Raw genomic sequence first — 8054 nt, 5'->3', positions numbered from 1 at the left:
TTTTAAGATTGCAAGCTATTCCCAGCAGAAAAACAGTGAATCAAAACAAAACGAAAGAACTATTAGGCATGGTATATTGCAGCATGTTCTTGCGTGTTTTCTGCACACAGCATTCTACTTCTTTTGCTAGGTTTGTAAAACTGCCCTACCGCTCAAAGATGAACTGTAATTGCAGGAGTAAATTATTGAAAACAGATCTATTTCAGAGATTGGAAACTTTTAAGTTCTGAACCCTATAGGTGAAATACCACAATTAAACACATATTGAGGTTTGAAACTTTGAATCCTCCTGAATTAAAATTTGAAGATTTAAGGGGTTGTCATGAACGTTTAACATCTTTATCATTGCTCTTCTCAACATCATAATTGTCCATTTTAATCCTCCAGGATTAGATTTTTTAAAGATTAAGGGGATATTTATAAACGTTTACTATCATTATCATTGCTCTTCTCAACATCAATGCATCATAATTATCGTGATAATCTTTGAAGTACCCATTTTAACTGAAAAAAGAATCTCTAAAATAGCTTATTGGAAGGGAAAAAAAAACTACAATCATGTACCTTCAAGACATGGTTTGTATCATATATGACTTAAAGGAAATTAGTAATAATTTGGATAACCAAAGCATTTCATTTTCTTGTTATTTTCTCATCAACTCTTTGCTTTTCTCCAAGTTTTTGTTTCCTTTCTTTAAGGGGCCAAGAATTCCTGGAAACAATGAGAATTGAAACAGTACATGAAATATGACATGTTTAAGAGATTAAAAACAAAAACAAAAGGAGCCTTATAAATATGACATATTTTATAGTATTAGTTTATGGCCATCAAATGAGACGACAAATACATTACGAAAAATGCCTGGAGTTAAATAATTAATTGATGACACAGTTATTAATCTTTGATCACCTTAAAATTTTGCAAACATGAAAAATATATGAAGATAATGTAATCTAACGGCAGATTTATCAAAATTCACATTCGATTAAAAAAAATTGAGTGGTATAATATTACTTAAAGTTACACCAAGTGTAACTTGAACTCAACTTTCTCTCTCTCTTTCTCTCTCTCTCTCTCTCTCTCTCTCTCTATATATATATATATATATATATATATATATCAATAGTTACAACAACCAAGAGAGATTTGAACCTTAAATGTCTTGAAAATACTAAAAAGTGTCAACCAATTGAATTACAAAACTCTTTAAAATTATAATTATACTCATGCTTCTTTCTTCTTCTTTTTTATGAAACTATACTCATACATTTTAGGTTTAGGTAGTTTGTTCACAAAAAGAATGGCTAGCTTAATTTATGGTCCGGATCTTCATTCTATTTTGTTTTAGACATTTAGCATTACAACTTGTTTATCTTGGTTAGCTTTACTTTTCTTTCTACGTTGAATGGTGGATGTGGATCTTGTTAAATTCTCCACGTTTCTCTTTTACAAGATGTATATGAATTAATTGAGTGATAGAAGGGTTCAAAATTCTATATTAGCCATTGTACTCATGATTTATGATTGAGCAGGATGGCTACCTAATACTTTACCATTTTGAAACTTGGCCTCCAAACCTATTCTTGTACGTTATATATATATATTGTGGATCTTGTTAAATTCTCCACGTTTCTCTTTTACAAGATGTATATGAATTAATTGAGTGGTGGAAGGGTTCAAAATTCTATATTAGCCATTGTACTCATGATTTATGATTGAGCAGGATGGCTACCTAATACTTTACCATTTCAAAACTTGGCCTCCAAACCTATTCTTGTACGTTTTATATATATATATATATATATATATAGTGTTTTCTCTAAATTCAATCACAACACAATTGCTTCGTACGTGGAAGGCTTATCATCATTTACGTGGTATTTGATTTCGTAAAAACTACGACCCAAGATGATTGAAATTATTTGGATTCCCTAGTAGTGAATTTGTGGTGGCCATTCTATTGCATATACACCCCTTAAATAAAAGGGTCTACAATGGCGTTGTCAATTAATTCATAACTTCAAAAATTAAGAAAATCCAGACTTTAATAATAAATTTACACAAATTTCATTGAATCGAAAATTAGAGCGTACTAAAAAAAGAGATTGAATCCTAGTTACAATATAAGCAAAAAAGAAAATTATATAGACAAATAATCTAATGAATGTCCCTTAACTAGCTCTACCTAATACTTTACCATTTCGAAACTTGGCCTCCAAACCCTAGTTAAGGGACATTCATTAGATTATTTGTGTATATTGTTTTCCTTTTTGCTTAAATTGTAACTAGGATTCAATCTCATTTTCTAATATTCTAATTTTTTGTATAAATGTTTGTCATTACAAGAAAAACAAGCTATTGCAGTGGTTTTTTTTGCAACGGGTGCAAAAACTTCCGCTATATGTTGCATATTGCGATGCTTTTTTGAACCACCACTGTACATGGGATCTATTGCGGCATTCCATTGGACCGCCATAGTAATTCTAGTCTTTTGTGGTGTACTACAGCGGCAGTATATAGAACCGCCACAATATGTGTTTTAGCGGCGTTAACTTAGATATAGTGGCACTCCAAAAACCTACCGCAATAAATATAGCATTTTGCGGGGATGCTATAGCGGCAGTATGGAAAACTGCTACAATATGTAATTGTAGCAGCGTTGAGATGACTGCTGCAATAAGTACCTATTTTGCGGTGCTTTTTCTTAGTTATAGCAGCGGGTTAGACCGTCGCAATAGACCTTTAAATTTCCCTCTATAGCCCCAAAATTTCCCTCTATTTTTTTGGGCCTTCCCATTTAGGTTTTCACTTCAATTCCGTTACACACGCGCTCTCTCTCTCTCTCTCTCTCTCTCTCTCAAATCCTCCATAACCAAGCTTCCGCAAGCTTCGTCTGCTGCCATCAACTCCATCTTCGCCGCCGTCGCAGCCGCCTCGCATCCTCGCCATCACCACTCTCTTCAAGTCCGACTCCAACCCAGGCCTAGGCCTAGGCCCAGTCTTCCCATTGCCTCGCATTCTCTCCTGCCGATGGGTCAGGTATCCAATGGGTTCCACCTTCAGATCCATTTGGTTTTGAAATTTGGTTCGCCAAAGATCCCACTCCCTGGAGACTAACTCATCTCGACCCACTCATCTCGCCGGAGTTCCACTATAAGTTTTTTTTTTTTTTTTTGGTTGATTAATGAGTGTCATTGTTTTTATTTTATCTATCTGCTTCTTCTTCATCAAATGGATATTATGTGTATTGGTATTTGTGGGAATTGTATATATGTAGTGAGTTGGATGGAGAGATTTGTGAGAACTGTAGTTATGCCATATACATTGAAAAGGATATTATGTGTTTTGGTGTTGCTAGGGAAGAGCAATACACAGAAAATTATAATGTATAATTTTTTTATTTTTTATTTATATATATAGGAGGACCTCAGATAGCTCTTAGAGTTTGGAGAGACTATGGCAAGGTAAATTTCTCAATCTATTAATTATCTTTTGTAAGAATATTTAGTTAATGACTTGTGCAATATAATGATATTGTGATTGTAATTTGAATTTCTTATTTACTCTTGAGGAACTAATCCTTGTATATATCTTGAGATTCTGGATTGGGAATTTCTGTTTGATTGAATAACAAAGTGGAAAATGTTTCAAGTTATGCTTGGCATTGTGAGCTGAAATTGTTTTTCTTGAGACTAATTGTATGATTGGACGGCTGCCTTGAGTAGGCATTCTTTTTTGTCCTTGTAGGAATTTCTAACATGTTGTTTTTCTTGAGACTGAAGAGGGACTCCTTTTTTCACTTGTGGTCTAAAAGCAGGTAATCCGTGAATACTATTGTTTGTTGTTAGGACTTATAGGATTATATATTTTCTGAACAAAAGTAGAGGAAAACCACCTTAAATTGGAGATGAAAATATATATTGGCTCTTCATTTCCATTTGATTTGAATTAGCAAACTAGCTAGCTTGTGCTAAGAAAAGTTAACAAATTAAAAGGTCCCTATAGAAAAACAAAGTCTTGATACTGATTGGTTCTTTTCTCTATGTTTTTGGTGAAAATTTTCTAATCATGTTCATGTTTCATGTATCATTCTGTCTGGGAATTCAACAAATGTGATTGGAAGCTTCATTGTATTTCTATAAACAATCAATTTTCTGAAATCAACTTTTGAGTTGAAGGTAAGGCCTTGTCTCAGTTCATTTAGACAATATCATTGACAATCCAGTGTATGTTGTGAATTTTCTAAGTTTTTTTTTTCCTATTTATTTGTTTGTTGAAGAACGGAGAAAAAGTGCAAGTTTTTTTAGTTTGAAAGTACTGTGTTTGCTCTTTGCTTTGCTTAATGTACAATTTGGATTGAGGATCCCTATGCTTATGCATACAAATTGGATTGAGGACCCCTTTGCTTATGCAAACCATTTATGTTGATTTTTACTTATTCAATGTGAAGATGTGCCTGGACTAATAATATTGATGATAATTTAATATCTACTGGGTGCTACATTGCCACTTGAATTGATGTATTGTTGAGCATGATTTTCTTCTTGTCTTCCATGATTTTGTCTAAAAAGACATCCTTAGATATTGTCTCCTTGTTCGAGTAGCATGAGCTGTGATACTTACAAATATGTGTTTGTTTAAACTGTGGATTTGAATAAGTATAATTTGAATAAGTTTAGGATGTGATACTTAGATATAGTCTCATTGCCACTTTTCCTGCATCCGATTGTTAGTTATAGGATTATATCCTCTTGAGTTGCTTGGTTAAAAGATTTTGAGGATAATTACTATGGAAAAGGGGCTTTGAAATTGAAGTTTGATTGATTGGAATAGTCTGAATACGTAACAAATAAATTATCTCACAACCTTGATTTGCATTTTATGGTGGAAAGTAAATGGCTCTGTTGGATTAGGTCTAATCATCAATCATTCTGAGTAAATGCTTTGGTGTTTTTTTTTTTTTTTTTGCGTAGGTGAAATTTGAAATCATAACTCTTATTTGATGATATATAAAAAAATAAAAATAAAAAAACCCTTCATTAATTGACCCAACCAAACCCATTACCCCATTTGTTTTGTTTACCAATTTATTTTGTATTGTTGTAGTAATGCCTTTTGACTAAACACATTAGTCTTTTCCTTGTTAGTGAATGACACATTATAATTAATTTTTGCCATTTGACATGAAGATGCAGGACCAAAAATTGCAGTAAGAGATTCAAACTATTACATGTAGCATTTGCTTAGCATTCTGGTCACGCTATTTTAAATATGTTGCAACATGGCCTAATATTGAAAGTTGACTTTTTAACTCTCAATATTAGCCATTGAGAATATTTACATTGTGTGCAATACCTCCCAATACTTACAATATGGCTCCTCTATTGTATCTAAGGAATGCCTAAAAATACTATGGATGGCCAACAAAAGTCTTTTAAGAACAATAAGTCTAGCGAGCCAAAAAATTCACCCCCCCCCCCCCCCTTGCCTTTTATGTTGTGATGGATCATTGGGTCCAAGTGTGATGTCACATGAAAGAATATGTAAATCTTTTTATGAAAAATTTGATACATGTAATTCGACTCTTTTCAAATAACTTTTCATTTTACTCTTCTTGTCCGGATACTATCTATACATTACCTCTTGAAATTAATTGCAACTTCAAAACTTTTTTCTAAAATGGCACAAATAACAATGGGAAGTGTCATCTCATAAGTAATATTTTTGTGTAAACCAACATAGATACTTAATCTAAAATAATGTATAAAAGAGATAAAGTGAAGTATATTTTTGTTATTTTTTTATGTTGTGGATTTGAAGACATCTCTTTTTTTTAATATTATTTATGCAAATTCTGAATACCCATTTCACTATTTGGAAATTTATGGGGTTTTAATGCTCTTGTCTGTCAAGTCTGAGAATTAACTAAGGTTTATATATATTCTTTTCTCTTTGGCAGATTGCAAAAAGAAGAGGCATTATAAGTTCATGTGACCAAAGTAAGTGAAGTTGGTGAAAGACTTAAGGTACTCTCTGTAGTGATGATGAGTGTAGTTAATACTTTTGTTATCACTCATTATATTTTGCCTTAATGATTAGAGTTTCAGAACCTCTCTTTAGTTAGTTTCTTCTCCTTAAAATTATATCTTAATGTTTGTGTGTTTTTTCTTAAAGAATTCATTATGTTCTAATACAATTATTTGAGATTTGGCTGTGTTAAGATTGGACTAATTGTTTGTATTGTTGGTGCATGTCAACTATTAATTGATTGGCTTTCTACAACATATTGGAGTTCGTTATGGTATTATTAGAAGTGGAAAGAAAGGTATGTAAAATATGCTTGAAGGCATTGATGCTTTATGGTTGTAATTCTTTTACCGACAAGGTTTGAGTTCAAATTAAAAATCTAGTTTTGAACATATTGAAGTAAACTGAATGATATCTCGTTTAATGGTAGGTGATTTATCACGAATTCTAGATGAGCTTGAATCTCACCTTCCCCAAGGGTAGATGGAAGGTGAGATTCAAGCTAATGACCTCCACCTCAAGAAGTATGGTACTACTTTTTGGTAAAGCAAGTGTATGATGTTATTTTAACTTGAATTAACTTTGTGCATATTTAAGCTCTCTTTTTCTTGCTGCAAGACCATTGCCTAGTTGATTTGTTTCATGGATGGCAGGATGAAGTTTTGGGACTTCCACCCTTCAATGTATCCTTTACATTTTAAGGTTATGACTTTACTATGGAAGATTTGCTCTAATTCTCATAAATAACTATTCTCACGTTATTGAGTAATCTTGGTTTGTATGCACTTACTGAATGAGCAAGATGAAAAGTCCTAAATCTCTAAGCTTTTCTTGTCATTCTATTCAATCCATTTATATCCACTTATTGAGTAATCTTGGTTTGTATGTAGGAAGTTCCTCTAGTCCAATAATCTCCAACTCTCCAAAAATCATCAGCTGCATCCCATCAACCCAAGCAACTTATAAGTTTAATGTTGGTGTTCGATGACTTTTTGTGTACAAAGAACTACATTTGAACAACCGCATTTTTTGTAAATGTTGAAGGATATTTTTAAACACTTTGAAACTTTGATTATGGTATTAGCTTAATTTAAGCGGTTGTTTTATTCAAAGGACCACATCTTTTTTTTGTTAATCTTATGATGATGGTTATAGATAATGTTATGTATTTGATAATATATTTCTATGTTAATATAATTTTAGTTTGGAGACATTTGTGGTATTGTCTCGGTAGAACTAAAATTATTATAGGTTCTTTGTAAAAGGATTGTGGTTTTCAAACCTAGGGAAAAAAATTAACCTATAGTGGCGGGCAAAAAGCGCCGCTAAAGGTCTAAAATTATGTTATAATTGAAGCTCAACCGCTGCTAAAAGGAGCATATGTTCTATTGTACATGAAACCCTATAGCAGCGCACATATCTCGCCGCTAAAGGACAATTGACCCAAATTCTAACCTCATATAGCGGCAGTTTTCTGCCTGCAACTATAAACCAAAATCGCTCTAAATGGTAGATTTATTGTGGCATTTTTTGTTACAGCCGCAATAGATCTATAGCGGCACCGCAACAGTGGCAGGAAGAACCGCCGCAATAGCACCCACTGCTAAAGGTCAAATGTACCTTTAGCGGCACTTTTGGCCCACCGCAATAGTCCTCTTATCTTGTAGTGTGTGTAAATTTATTAAAATCAAAATTTTCTTAATTTTTCATGTTATTAAATAAGTGACAACTCCACTGTATATCCTTTAATTTAAGGGGGTGCATATGCAATAGAATTGCCGCTGCAAAATTCACTGCTAGGAAATCCAAATAATTTTAATCATCTTGGGTCATAGTTTTTACAATACCAAATACCATCTAAATGGTGATAAAGCTTTCCACGTATGAAACAATCGTGTTGTGACTGAATATAGGGAAAACAATATATATTGTTGGTTGTTATAGTTTTTTACAATACCAAATACCATGTAAATGGTGATAAGCTTTCCTCATATGAAACAATTGTGTTTTGACTGAATTTAGGGAA

The 8054-nt window shown here is 32.7% G+C and overlaps 1 long non-coding RNA gene across 8 annotated transcripts; it reads left to right on the top strand.

Annotated features, from left to right (window-relative positions):
* Nucleotides 1-2394: 2394 nt before the first annotated feature.
* On the top strand, nt 2395-7163 carry LOC126692810 (uncharacterized). 8 transcript variants are annotated; one of them, XR_007645094.1, is made up of 5 exons: nt 2395-3040; nt 3422-3465; nt 3749-4179; nt 5961-6326; nt 6459-7163. It is a non-coding gene; the product is annotated as an uncharacterized LOC126692810 (long non-coding RNA). The 8 variants fall into 8 exon arrangements; XR_007645091.1 differs by having other exon boundaries at nt 2396-3040; nt 3727-4179; XR_007645092.1 differs by lacking the exons at nt 2395-3040; nt 3422-3465 and having other exon boundaries at nt 3472-4179; nt 6459-6581; nt 6682-6730; nt 6919-7163.
* Nucleotides 7164-8054: the final 891 nt, after the last annotated feature.

This window comes from Quercus robur, chromosome 7 (genome assembly GCF_932294415.1).
Source record: "Quercus robur chromosome 7, dhQueRobu3.1, whole genome shotgun sequence".
Lineage (NCBI taxonomy): Eukaryota > Viridiplantae > Streptophyta > Magnoliopsida > Fagales > Fagaceae > Quercus > Quercus robur.
The sequence above is the reverse complement of the archived record's forward strand: the minus strand, read 5'-3'. Positions and strand labels throughout refer to the sequence as shown.